This window comes from Meleagris gallopavo, chromosome 7, assembly GCF_000146605.3.
Source record: "Meleagris gallopavo isolate NT-WF06-2002-E0010 breed Aviagen turkey brand Nicholas breeding stock chromosome 7, Turkey_5.1, whole genome shotgun sequence".
Taxonomy (NCBI): domain Eukaryota; kingdom Metazoa; phylum Chordata; class Aves; order Galliformes; family Phasianidae; genus Meleagris; species Meleagris gallopavo.
Window position 1 is genome coordinate 16,116,007 of NC_015017.2, and position 13,603 is coordinate 16,129,609.

Consider the following 13,603-nt stretch of genomic DNA (forward strand, 5'->3'; position numbering starts at 1 on the left):
TCTATTCCATTTTATCGTTTGCAGTTCATTTTCTAGCAGTACGCTGTATAAATAAAAAAAAAACAAACCAAAACAAAAACAAACAAACAAAAAAACGAGCAGAAGTCAGTGGTAAGAAAAATGAAATAAACTCACAGTGCACCAAAATTCACACTGCAACACATCATTCACTAAATGATCAAGATCCAAGAATGCTGTCTTGCAAAATATACAGAAAACAATGAGTTTGTTTACAAACAGTCTTAGCTGAGTAGTCAGTGTGCATGAGTTAACTTGGCTGTTCAAATTCATGTGCAGACACCATGACTGTACTGTTACAGATTCAAATTTTTTGCTCTGCTTTACAAAGCTGATATTTTGCTGATTTTGTAATAATTTCCAGAGACAGAAGATTGGTGCAATTGACAACACTAACACTACAAAACATGTCACATGGATGAATGGAATGCAATGAAAGTTGTACAGTGAGGAAATTGATGTAAATGATTGATCCAGAGGCAGAGATCAATGTAGAAAGAACATGACTGACTTAACTTTTCAAGCTGCATTGCAACATCAGCCTAAACCTGAGATATGAAGGCAGCTTAAGAAAAACCTCACACATGACATCAGTTTCATGAGTTTTAGCTTGTCTTCTGCATGCTAGCAAACTTCACTCTAGCTATCAGAAACATGTTATACATATTATGTAAAATTTTCCAAATAAAGTTGAATTGTAAGTTACTTAAACTGTAAATGGTTAGCTGCCAAACAGCACATGAGAAATTAAGTAGCATTTGGATAAAAAAAAAAAAAAGTCACATCTTGTTTTATAGTGCTACATCTTTACATTTTAATGTCATACTCTCATTGCAGAAAATGGGTTCTTTTAGAGGACAGCCCTATACCTTCCCATTGAAATACCCGTTGCTTCACACAAGTCCTTCTCCAGTAATTGCTGTTGACCTGCAGTAATTAGTATTTTCTCATCTGACTTCTAGTAAAGTCCTGATCCTACCAGAGAATATCCATTGAAGGGAAAGAAAGAAAAAAGCAATGAATGAACTTCCACTACATTAGGTTAAACAAAACAAGTTCTAAAGTGTAATTGATGCTAGGGAGCTGTTGACTACACAATTTTTTCTCTGTGACTTTAAATGATGAATTGTGTTTTTCTTTAGTAAGGTAGCAGAAAATGGTAGTAAATACCATTGATCATACAATACATGGATTAGGTTATAAGATACTGCAAAATCCTGTAAATAACAAATGGTTACACTGCCAAATAATTAAGGCCATGCCACCAAAAATAATTAAATGCAATTAGACAAAAAATATCACTTAAATTCATCAGGTGAAATATTATTTATTTAAACGAATTGAACCGTATCAACAAAGAGTTTTTCAGTTCCAGCAATGTTATAAATTTTATCATCTTAAACTCATCCAAGCTACTACATTCTGTCACTGGAATGAAATATAAGCAATAGCATCGACATTCTAGTTAGTCTCCATTCAGCCCCAAACTTTAATAGAAATAACCTGTCGCATTTGACTGAGTGTGATATCACTGCAAAAGCCTTGAATTTAAACTGAGTGGATAAGGAAAATTGCATGGTTTGTGAAGGAGGCTTTGAATAAAATGGAAATTTTGCTTCTATCCAATTTAGCTGTCAAAAGGCCACTTCTAACACTTTCATAAAGCTATTTGCCTACAAAGCAAAGATAAAGACCTGGAAGAAAATAACAACAAAATCTCAAAACAAACATCCAAAAGATAAAAACAACAGCAACAGAAATTATCCATACTTTCTAATTTCCTTTTATTTAATTTTAATTCTTTTTGTATTATTTCTTGATGGAGTTTCAAAATGTTAAAAAGAAAAAAGCAAAATTGATGAAGATTTATTCCAGTTGGTTATTAGATTGCAGCAAGGGTATTATACACATTTATTTTAGTTAATATTTTTATCTTGAAAACAGCAGAGCAACATGAAAGCCAGAGCAACACGTAAATTAATGATAAGAAAATTAATAAAACTACTTTTGAAACTTAGATAGAAAATATAATCAGAAGCTCTAGGTAAAGCTGAAATCATTAGGAATTTTTAACAGAAGCGTAAAAAAGTTAGCATTTCCTTCCTGGCAAAAACACTGTTTGTGGTACACTTGCAGACATACTGGTCACACATACTGCTTCATTCTGTAGTACCTGATCAGAATGACTTTGGGGATCCTGAAAAGAAACTCCATTTTGTGACAGATGTGAATCAGTATGTGTGTGTAATGTGTGACTGATAGTCACATTATGACAGAATAATTTCACATTAAGGGCATAGGTGACAATTGCTTAGAAATGTGAACATATCTTTTTTTTTGTTTCTGTTTTTTTTTTACCCTCCTCTGCAGTCCTGTGTAGGGTGCAGTCTATTACTGTCTGCACTTCATCTCACTGAACTGGGGAAAGAATGATCATCCAATAGAGACTGCCAAAGATTTTAAGCCTAGAGTATGGTACACTGCTTTTGTATATGTAATACAGGCCAGTGTCTTCACGCACTGATATGTGAATAAGAAAAAGTTGTTTTTCCTCATTATAAAACTGTATTTTTGCCTATCGTATTCTGATATTTTCCACTACAGAAACTGTAGCATGTGGACAGACATGGATATAGACATGATTGAAAGGGATAGCAATACTCTTCTCATGAGAATTGAAAATGTTTCTCATTCAGAAAATGAGAACATTCTGAATGTCAGATATTCACTTAGCTCATTGCCCCATTAAACATCTTCCCCCAGGAGATTTTCACTTTCATATTTTTGGAGTGGGCATCAGAAGAGATGGCAGTGCTGGCATCTTTGTCCCTATTGGTTTAGCTCTGGATCACAGAACTGTCAGAAGGGGAAGAAACAGTCACTACACTCAAATCATCCCTTAGAGCTTGGCTTGTATACAAATGGAGTTAAAAATACACTAAACTGAAACAGAATATTTCACTGGGGAGAGAATCTGCTTTACTTGAACAGGCTATTATCTCCTTCACCAGGTAAAGTAAGAATGTCCAGGTGACTATATTTATTACAGTTATTTCACCATACTGGACACATTAGCAATTCAGGGGTGAAGAACTATTACCAACAGCAAATTAAGAGGAAGCAACAGAAAATAGTGGAATACATTATTATTAGCAACGTTAAAGAATAACAGAAAGGTAATTTAAATCTTTTTTAGCAAAATTCTTAATCACATGCATTACTCTATGTATATGAATAATCCTGTCTTCATCACATAAGTCAACCTGGCTGTTTCAGTGTTTTGCTAATGGAATCCCAAAAGAACAGTGAGTGACAAAACTGCAGCCCATTATTTTTTAGAGGAAAGATGATATTGCCTCTAAACCCTACAATAATTAGAGCCAGCAATAGATTTCTCTCTTCATTGGAAAGATTGTTCCTAATCCAACAAGTTATTAACAGCATCATTATTTTGCTAGGCCCTTTTCCTTCTGGTTGACACTGTGATAACAGACAAGGAAACTACTGATGTAGTATAGAGTTTTTCTTTCTTTTAGAATGAGCTGTGACAGCTTCCATTTGTGACAGGCAGTTTAGGTTATAGAAGCTTTTGCTTCTCCAGTTCAGGAACAGAATAGGCACACTTTTTGCTCCTTGACCTGCATTATTTTGTAGCACACTTCTGAGACTTACAAGAAAATGAAAACTTTGCTCACCTCCCAGACTTCAAAGGACACACACAGAGAATTCATACAGGAGATAAACTGCTGGAAAGCAGTGGCCTGAGGAAAAAAAAAAATAATAAAAAATCTTGAGCCCAGGAAGCAGGAGCCTCAGCTGGGAGCTGAGTGGAGAAGTTTTCCTTGTTTGCTTGAAGTAGTCAAGTCTTGGAGCTGTTCCCACTGCCCTATTTAAATTGCAGGGAGCTGGTTACTTTACAGAGAAGAGAGAGGAAGTGGTTGTTATGAGAGAAGCAGAATTTGAAGCATTGAAGTGGTAATATGCTTCAGGAGTCATCTGCATGGTAGGCTACAGACACAGAGAAACACCTCTTTTTACTTTTTTGACAAGGAAGATCCAGTATGTATGCTTCTGAATCCTGAATGGATTTAGGATTGTGCTAAGAGGATGTAAAAAACCCTGCAATCCTATAGGATCCTAGCTACTATTTAAAAATGAGGGCTCCTGTTTGATTTCCTTATTTTGAGTGGAGTTTTGATTCAAGGCCTGAATTTGTTCTAGAAGCCCTTGTAGTGAAAGGGTATAGTCCCAGACCCCTGCAGTCAGTGGGAAGAAAACGAAAGTTGTTTTTCTATTCTAAATCAATGTGTCTTTCTAGACAGTACTGTATTTTCCACATAGGTTATAAATCTATCCAGATTATATCTTTATTTATTAGCTGTTCTATTGGGTATATGTTATTTGATGAAAGAATTTTTTGTACAGGTAACTGTAAACCAGGCATGCTATGAAAAAATTCTCACGGAGGAAGATTTGCCAGTTTTCGTAGTGACTTGAAGTGGTCAGTCACCTAATTTTAAAAATTCAGTTGTAGAGCTTGGAGTTAAAAATACTGGGTGACATGTCAAAGGCATAGCACATGTGAAAGGTAATAACGAAAGCGAAAATTATTTGCTTAGATTCTTAAGAAAGTTTAAAAAATGTGAGCTAACTGGACTGCACCTCTTATTTTTCCCTTGAAGAATGGGTTTCTAATATTTGTAAAGTTTGAGTTTAGAAGATTTGAGTTCCAGAAGATTTGCTTAACCCTATCTTACCCATTGGTTCATAGGACTGCCTGCATAACTAGGTTATCAAGCATGCTGTGAGCAAGCTTTCTTCATCTCTTCTCTTGCAAATGTTTTGCTTTACCTCAGTAATTAAACATTCATCAGACAAGAAAGAGGTTAGGGAAGTCATGCGTGAGAGAGGAAAGTCAGGTCACTGCTCCAGTGGTTATTTAATTAGTTAAACAAAGTTGGACAGTTTCAGAGGACACAGCTGAGATCTAATAAGTTTGTTGACTCAGACATTCTGCTGAAAAGACAGAAAACTTGTGGTGGAGTTTCTTGTCCATACAGCCAGAGGACAGAATGTGGAGACCTCTGTGAATGCATTTCCTAACCACTCTTGTTTCATTGTTTTTGTTTGTTTGTTTTTTAAATGGAAACATAACTTGTGAGAAAAGGATTTCACTAGATTTGTGAAATTAAATCTGCTTGGAGAGCAGGTTGGGAGGGGAGATATATCAAATCAAGGTGCCAATAAATGCATTCTGCATACGCTTGGTAGGTTGAGATCCTCATGTGGATGAAAATCGTACAGCATTTCTCTTCAAATGCTAATTTGTAGATCATATTGAAATTCAAGGAGGGAGATGTTTGGAATGTGTTAATAAAATGCCTTGGGAAGACTATATGGGAGTAATCTGATGAAGACTGTATTAGAAAAGAAAGAAAGGGACATCTTGTTGCTCTTTATAGCACATAATACTGTTATTTTATGAATTTAAAACTGCCTAATGGCTTTTCCCTCTGGGGGATTCATCACCTGTTCAATCATTTAAACTCTGGTTAAGTGTTGCAGTATCATCTAAATGCTATAAAAATAGCTCTAGTTTAGTAAAGTCTCTCACACTTTGATTTATCCTTGCAAGTCTCCTCACAGATATTTTTCCAGCCTACCAAAAAGATGTGCATAGAGGTTTCAGAGCTGTTTCCAAGCACTAAATCACCAGCACTGGATATTCTGACAGAACGGGAAACAATCTGTCACATTTATATGGTGGGATCTCTGTGTTCATGAAAGTGAATGACACAGAGAAATGAGAAACGAAATTTTTCTGCCAATGCAAAGATGAGGCATGGGATCATAACAGAGAATGGGACTCTTGTTACTATAGGTGTAGTCACCTCATGAAAACTTAGTCATATTTTACATACTGCAAGAGACAAAGCAGTTCAGTGGAGGAAATGACCCAGTGCTCCAGAAATATCTTAGACTTCCATCATCCAGAACACTGCATTTCTTTTGCAATCAGCAGTTTTATTATGAGACTTTTTCTGATTGCTTTTAAGTATCTGCTGGTGTATCTCCTGAGTGGGAGGATACTGGAAAGTGAATGACCAGAGTGATGAGAACATAAAGCAGTCTGAGAGGGCTGAACCACTGTAATATTTTTCTGAGATTTCATTCATCTAGATCATTGACTTGTTTGTAATTTGGAAGAGACAAAAAATTATAAGTGAATTTTAGCTGCTTTGGGAAAATGCATTGAGTAATTCAGTGTCTACTTCCTTTCTATAAGGGAAAACAAGTCCCCTTGAGGAAAAAAAAGAAAAACACCTGACACTGCAGCTTTCATTATCTGCAGAAATTCTGATGAATCAGAGTTTGCAATCTGCAATTTGATTCCCAGGCTGTGAGGTGAGGTTTTTAGGAGACAGGGAAAGGAGCATTCAGAAAAGTTTGGACAACTATTCTGGCACAGATAATTGTCTGCTTTATTTGGGAACTGTTCTGGAAAAGGAAATCATCAAGTGCATCTTCAAAAATGCAAATGAAACCAGGGTTATATGCATTATAATGATCATGATGACTGAGAAGCAGTTTGAATTATTCAGCTATTTTCTTTGTGTTTCCATGTTTTAATGTGCTTGCTTTAAGTTAATATTTCTTTTTTTAATGAGGCCGCTGGGGACAAAAGGTGGTTGACACAGGGGAATACATTCTCTGGCAGAGTAAATTCCTCATATATAATGCAAAGAATAAGTCCTTGAGGTAAGAACCAAACACTGTAGTGACGACTATGAAAAAGCATGCAGTATGGCTGAAATGGAATAATGTCAGTGATACTCCTACCAAATATCTCAGGGTATTAGTCAAGCCAGGCATCACTTTTTGGTTAAGAAAATTGGAACAAGGAGTTATTATTCCAGAGGTTTGTGTCTTCAATTGCAACCACAGTGCATTAATGCATAAATATCTTCAGCCTGTGAAGTTAGTGTTGGACAAGTCTAGCTGCTCTGATCCTACTGCATCCAGCAGTTTGACAGCACCAACCCATGCCCCCTGCCCTCAGCTGCATGCAGCTGCCATGCAATGCTGACAGCTTTTGGTTCTGTGTGGTCTCTGTGGGAGGAAGCAGAGACAGCCAGAGTCCTCGCAGATCACTGCAATAAACCCGTGGACAGGCACTGAAAATTTGTATCTGAAAGCGCTGAGCTTTTCATATTTCCTGAAAGGCTGCTAATTGTTTTCGTGGTTATCCCCTCACTGTCTTTGTTTCACTCTGCAGGTTCATTCAGGTCTTTCTACACTTGACTTGGAAATCCATCTGTTTTTTATGTTCTTTGTTCTTCCTTTCTTCAGTGGTCTTCAGGATTACTTGTCTCCTATGTCTGTTGTTGCTTTTGAAGTGCTCATTTATTTCCTTTTCCCTCATGTTTCTTATTTTTCAAATCCGGAAGGATATTTTGTTTTCAGTATTTATTAAAACAGTGCAGACCTCTTCATTATTGTGATCTTTTTTTAATGCTATTATCATTGCTGTGGATAGACTCACTTTTTAAAGTTTTGATAAGAAATGAGAACAAAACTTATGCTTTTGCAGTCCCCTTTGCTTTGTTTGAAGAAAAAAAAAACTCCATATGTGGTATTTATTATTTCTCTATACAGCAGATGTAACTGTTAGGTGTTTTGTTTTTCTTCTCTTTTTTTTCCTCTCTGGATGAAAACTCAGCAAAGTCAGCACATAAGAACTGCATTTTAGTCTTTGAAGGGCCTTGAGGACCAGGCACCCTAAGGGAACAAGCGACATTCAGCCGCTTAAGCCTGTTATAAAATTCCTTCATCTCTATGTGATGCTCTCTTCCTGACTCTAGAAAAAGAGAGCTGTTTATTATTGCTCTTGGCCAATTGAAATACAGCTAGATTTTAAAAGGACTTCAAGGTCTACATTCATACCTCATAATCTTAGGAAGCCATCTCAGATGTCTGTGTCTGGGATAAAGTCCAAGTGGACTCCTTCAAACCTCAAAAATAGAGGAGTTGGCCAGTGCACTGCACATCTCATTGTCTCACAGCCTTCCCAAGAACATTTTCTAGTTAGCACCATGATTATTGTATGAGATTTCAGTCCTACATTTTTTGCTTAGTTTTCAGTTGCATTACTAAATCTCAGGCTTTCATGAGAGAAAAATAAGAAAGCACATACCTGCTACTGAGGAGATGGCAGCAAGCCAGGAATTTAGCTTTGTACATAAGAAGAAATAAAAGCTAAGAAAGAAGCTGTAAAACATGTTTGATGAACTAGTCAATAGCAAACCCTCTTCTCTTTCTTTTTAAAGGATAAGTGATTGCACCTGTGAGAAGACATCTATCTCAGCACAGCTGAATTCTCTTTCCACAGTTCCTTGAGTGAAATTACAATGAGAATGAGATTGGTTCGATGTGAGGTAACTAGATATTTGGAAAAGTTAGGGTTGTAGTATAGCATAGGAAGAAAGTATAGAGGTTGAGATGGTTAGGGAAGACAGGGTGGGATGTTTGGAGATGATAGCTGATGTAAAAAGGACTTGTTATACCATAAGACTTCATACATTCAAAGATGTTTGAATCCTTCCATAAGATATTATTGAGAAGTCTTGAGTGGGAGGAGAAAGAGCATATCATAAAAGTAGTAAAACTACTTTTTTAGGGCCTGTAAGTGTAGGAAATAAATTATATTTTTTCAATGAGAATAATCTGCAATAGCATTTTGAGGAGTAAAGAGATTTTAAATCTATTTTCATAGATTTGCTATTACCCTATATATGCAAAGAGCAGTCTCAAACCAGCTCCTATTGTATCTTTAACTCCCAAGAGCTTTTGTGCCTTGTTAATTACCTTGGCATCTTTGTATGTATTTGGAATGCAGTATTTAATGAGCAGATCATATGAGCAGCTGCCTTTTATTTAAGGCATGTGGTCACAGATCAGTTCTTAATTATGTTTCTTTATGGAAGAACAAACTACAATGTTATGCTTAACTGATTTTTAGGCAGGTAGAGAGGAAGGGGGAAATTCTTGAAAAAAATATCTATTTTTAATAAAATTTCACTTGATTATGTTAACACTTTATTTTGTTATTGTCTTCAGATTGTTGCGTGTATTCCTAAGTTCCCAAGCTCCTGGAGTCGGGTAAGAACATATGTTTACATTTCTAAGTATAGAAAGTAGATCTTGGGGGCTACGTGATAAAATTTCTAAGCTGTATGATGTCTGAAAGCTGACACTTTTTGACCTTTCTCTATTTAATTTGGGAGGGGAGAAACAGGCTTCTGTCAGTGCAGTACTTTGAAGCCCATATTCTTAGGTTGTCACCATGCTGAGTGACAGTTAGGAAGGGTGGCTTGTGCCAGGGCTCAGCAGGGAGAAGCAAACACTGTCACAAATAGTACCCACTAATGCTGTGAGCAACACCTCACTAGACTTCAATTGGCAGCTGTGGTTTCTGTTTGCTGTGAAAGATCCTTGTTGTCTTTTCGATTATATTTTGCAAGAGAAGGCTCAATTTTAAATAGTTCAAAGGAGTTTGAGAAGATATGTAGGTGAGCTTTGGATATAAGCTTTGTGTGTTAGGTGGTTGCAATCAGGCTGTTCATAGTCAACAGCTGAGATTGTACAAAATGCTCAGATGCACACTAACTTTTAAGTATCCCTTGCTAATCAATGACTCAAGAAAAAACATGATTGTTCTTGTGGCTATTTGTTTTTAACAAATGAAATTGTATGTATTTTTACAGCACAGTTTTTAAGTCTAAGCTTTTGATACTGAAAAATAAAGACTGAGAGGATTGGACCCACAAATGAGAGAGGAATGAATGAGAGAAAATCAGCAGGTGGATAAGATTTCCCCATCAGGGGAGCTGCTATTAATTTGCAATTTTGACATGGTATTCAGACTAATAATTAAATTTAACATCATGAAATCAAACTAAGGAAAAACACCCTAAGCTTCCTTAGGTATTTTGCGGTTGTTAGTGGAATCAGGTGACAGGCAACAGACTCCTCAGTGCTGAGTTATTGCATGTGAACTTATTTTTCCTATTTTAGCTGTGTTTTGCTTGTTGCAATGTGTTGTAGGACTAAAGTTCTCCATGGCAGATATGAACCCCCACACTTGGGGCACGTGAGGATGGAACTTCAAGGTGTGATAGCTCTAGGGGTTTAATTTAGAAAGATATTTCCTTCTGCCTGTTGCATAAGTGCACCTTTCCTTATATTCTGTGTTTCTGGCAGTTGGATGGCAGCTGTTCTCTTCAAATGTGGAGAACTCTGCCAAATTTCATCAGCTGACGATCTGGTTGCCTTTCTATCAGTGTCTTTGTCTGCAGAAGATGTCTTTTTACCTTCTCTATGAGGTGGGAGGTATTGCTGGACTAGTGCTGTGCTGCAGTGTCAGATTCTCAAAATGCCAGATTTATTTGAGCGTGTGATGGTGTAATTTGGCTTCTTGCTGCGCAAATGAGAGGATTAATTTCCATAATACAGAAATTAACAGTGCAGTTGATATTTCTCCATCTCACAGCACAAATTGGCAGCTGTGGGTGACAGTCACCAGTTCAGCTTCCTTTCGTCCTCCCTTCAAATAGCCATTGATGAAGACACTTACACCAATTAAATATTCAATATTCAACAATATTGAATGCCAAACTGGTATTATCTCCTCCTGCTCCATTTCTCTCCTTGTCTGTTTGGCTTAGAGGCTTCAAGTTTTTCAAGTCATGGCTCTGGTTGCCCTTCCCTGAACAAACAGCAGGGAGGGAACCAGCACACTCCACGTCTGAATCCTGAGTGTGAAACACATCAAGCAAAGGTGTACTAAAGAATTGCAGAAGCTTACATGACAGTAATTCCTTGAGGATACGGGTAAATAAAGTAGGTTCTTAGAATGTTTGTGTTTAGGGGTATTGATTTCAAAAATCTGCTATGAATTCATTTATCTATACTGAATTTAACAGATTTTCCCAGAAGTTTCACAAAGTGTGAGGGAGTTCTGAATGTGGCTATTGGTCTTTTAATAGTTCCAGAAAGCACCACAGGTTCTGCTTTATCTCTGTCTATGAATAATAAGAAACGGTATAATTTCAAGCTTGATTATGATAAAGAATAACGCAGTTATGGGTGAGTTCTCATTTTCATCTGCCAGACAGTTTTTCTTTTGCAAAGGATAATTCAACTGTTCTATCCTTGATAGGAAAAGGGAGAGATTGGCTCTCAGGGTGGCTGAAAGTGTCCCAATCCCTTCTGACTTCATGACTTGGTGTAGGCAGGAAATGGGACCCTCATCCTTTAGCCCTCAATCAATCATTCCTCTGCGATACTAAAAATCTGCTCAAGTGTAGCTGTAGCCAGTTGTCCAATAACATTATTTCTCTTTTAATAACAATAATAAAAAAAGATTTTATTTAAAATTCTGAGGTTTTTTTTTTTTTTGTTCTGTGCAGCATGTATAGCTCATTGGTGAAACTCAATTATATTACTTATGCCAAGTGAAACAACAGGTTGTTTTTTTTTTTTAAAAAAGGATTGAAAAATCCATGTGTTTTAATAGCTAACCCACAGTGAATGATAAGTATCTATATTTTTTGTGAAGAGAAAGATAAACGCCAAGAGCTGAGACATTAAACTATCCTTTGACCTGTTTTTTCCAAGGCTACTAGCAATTTACTGCAAAGCCTCCAGTGCTACTCTCAGTGAAGAATTGCAGGACTGTAACCATGTGTCTGTTTCAGTAGGAGGTGACAGTTCCTCTGAAATCACAGCCATCTACATAGCTGCTAGCAGCTAATTGCTAACATCATAAAGTTCAATACAGCTTTCAGTGATGATACCCACTTGGGACTGGGAGTTCCTCATTTCTTTCGGGTGGGCTTAGTGTGGGAGCAGAGAAGGGCTGGTCAACTATAAAGGAGTCCATGATATGTGCTGTATGTGTGTAGGCTTTCCTATCTTTGACAATACCACTTTCCCTATCTTAGAATACAAAGTTATCTGGTATGCATACGTGTCATTGAATGCTTTCCATGGTCTGTTATATCTGAAATAACTGAAGGACAACGTGAGGTTGGTTCTTCTAGGTAATGTTTCTAAAACAGGCAAACATTGGGAGTAATTTATTGTTAACTACAGAAAATGTCAGATTTTCATGCTTGATATAATGGCATTGCATGTAATTTCCATCTTTTTATGAACTCATTCTGGACTTGTTGCAAGGAATAAAAATAAATGTGCTTACATCTGCCTTATATATGGGTATGATATTTCTACAGTAATGACTCCAGGAACTGCAGCCTTGAAAAGTGTTACTATGCTCAGGACTGCTGTTACTGAATTCTTTACCATAAGGTTCTTGAAGGGTAGAACTTGTGAGGTAGTTCAGAAATTATTTTGTGAATGAAAGAGATGTGTTTACTGTTGTTCAGTGGAGTAATGCTATTCATTGGACAGTATCTGGCAACTTTCAGTTTCTTGGTGAGTTTATCCTAAACTTGCAATTATTTGCTTGTAAGAATCATGCTTAAGTTGTGATATGTTTGGTATCCATTCCTTATCTGTTTTAAATGCACGGATCATCTGCTGAAGGTCTAACACAAACCACAGAATTGTGTAGTCCAAACTATCTGATCAGTCTTCACTGTCATAGGCAAAAAGAAGTGTTTACAGAGCAAGTCCATACTAGATGTCTCTGACATTAACTGATCTCCAGAGGCTCCTCTCTCTTTTTGTTGACTGTGAACCAGTAAGCTGATAAACTTTCTTCAGACATCTAAACTTAGCCAAGATATACCCAGTCGCTGCTGAAGAAGCAGAAGTGTTAACAGGAGATTTTTATATGGTGTTGGGGAGATGGTATGTATTACTTACTGTTCACAGTAATATTGATCCTTTACAAAAAATAATTGCAGGAAAATAGTGCATCAGACTAAGGTGGACAATGCTTCTGAAGCCTTTAGAATGATTACTCTGGGCAATCACTCAGCATTAGTGTTGGGTCATGACTTTGTGCAGTAACAGGGAAATGCTGCATGTAGCTGTGAATGGTGTAACTGCATTAGCGAATGAGCCAAGACAATGCTGCTGCAAGAAATTAATGCCTTGTTGTCTCTTCTCAGCTAAGTATTGCAAAGAGCTCTTCTGTCTACTTCTCTAACTTTTGAGTGACTTGGGATGAACCATCCCATTGTTTCTCTTCTGTGATCCAAGTACAGTATTAAGGAAAAGTGATAATCATCTGAAAACTTTCAACTGGCATTACTTTGCTTTTGCTTCTGCATGGTAGTGTAGTTATCTGTTGCACTTGTAGCAGTGACTTGTGGCTTCATCATCTGAGTCTGGCACCTGCAATAAAAAGATTGCAAACCCTACTCCTGTATCTTTACCAAGCTAATGACAAATGCAGTCATTAGAAATCCTGCTCTTTCATTTCCAATGAGCAGTTCTCTAATATTTGTACTAACTAAAGTCTTCCTTAGCGGTCATCGGGAATGTTTCCCTTCCATTTAAATGATGTCTGTAGTAAGTACTTACCTTATGCTCCACAAAACCACACCAAAAACAGGCA

General features: G+C 36.9%; 1 long non-coding RNA gene across 1 annotated transcript; it reads left to right on the forward strand.

Annotated features, from left to right (window-relative positions):
• Positions 1 to 3,937: 3,937 nt before the first annotated feature.
• Positions 3,938 to 9,178, forward strand: LOC109368676. Its single transcript, XR_002116940.1, has 3 exons — positions 3,938 to 4,021; positions 8,346 to 8,453; positions 9,136 to 9,178. It is a non-coding gene; the product is annotated as an uncharacterized LOC109368676 (long non-coding RNA).
• Positions 9,179 to 13,603: the final 4,425 nt, after the last annotated feature.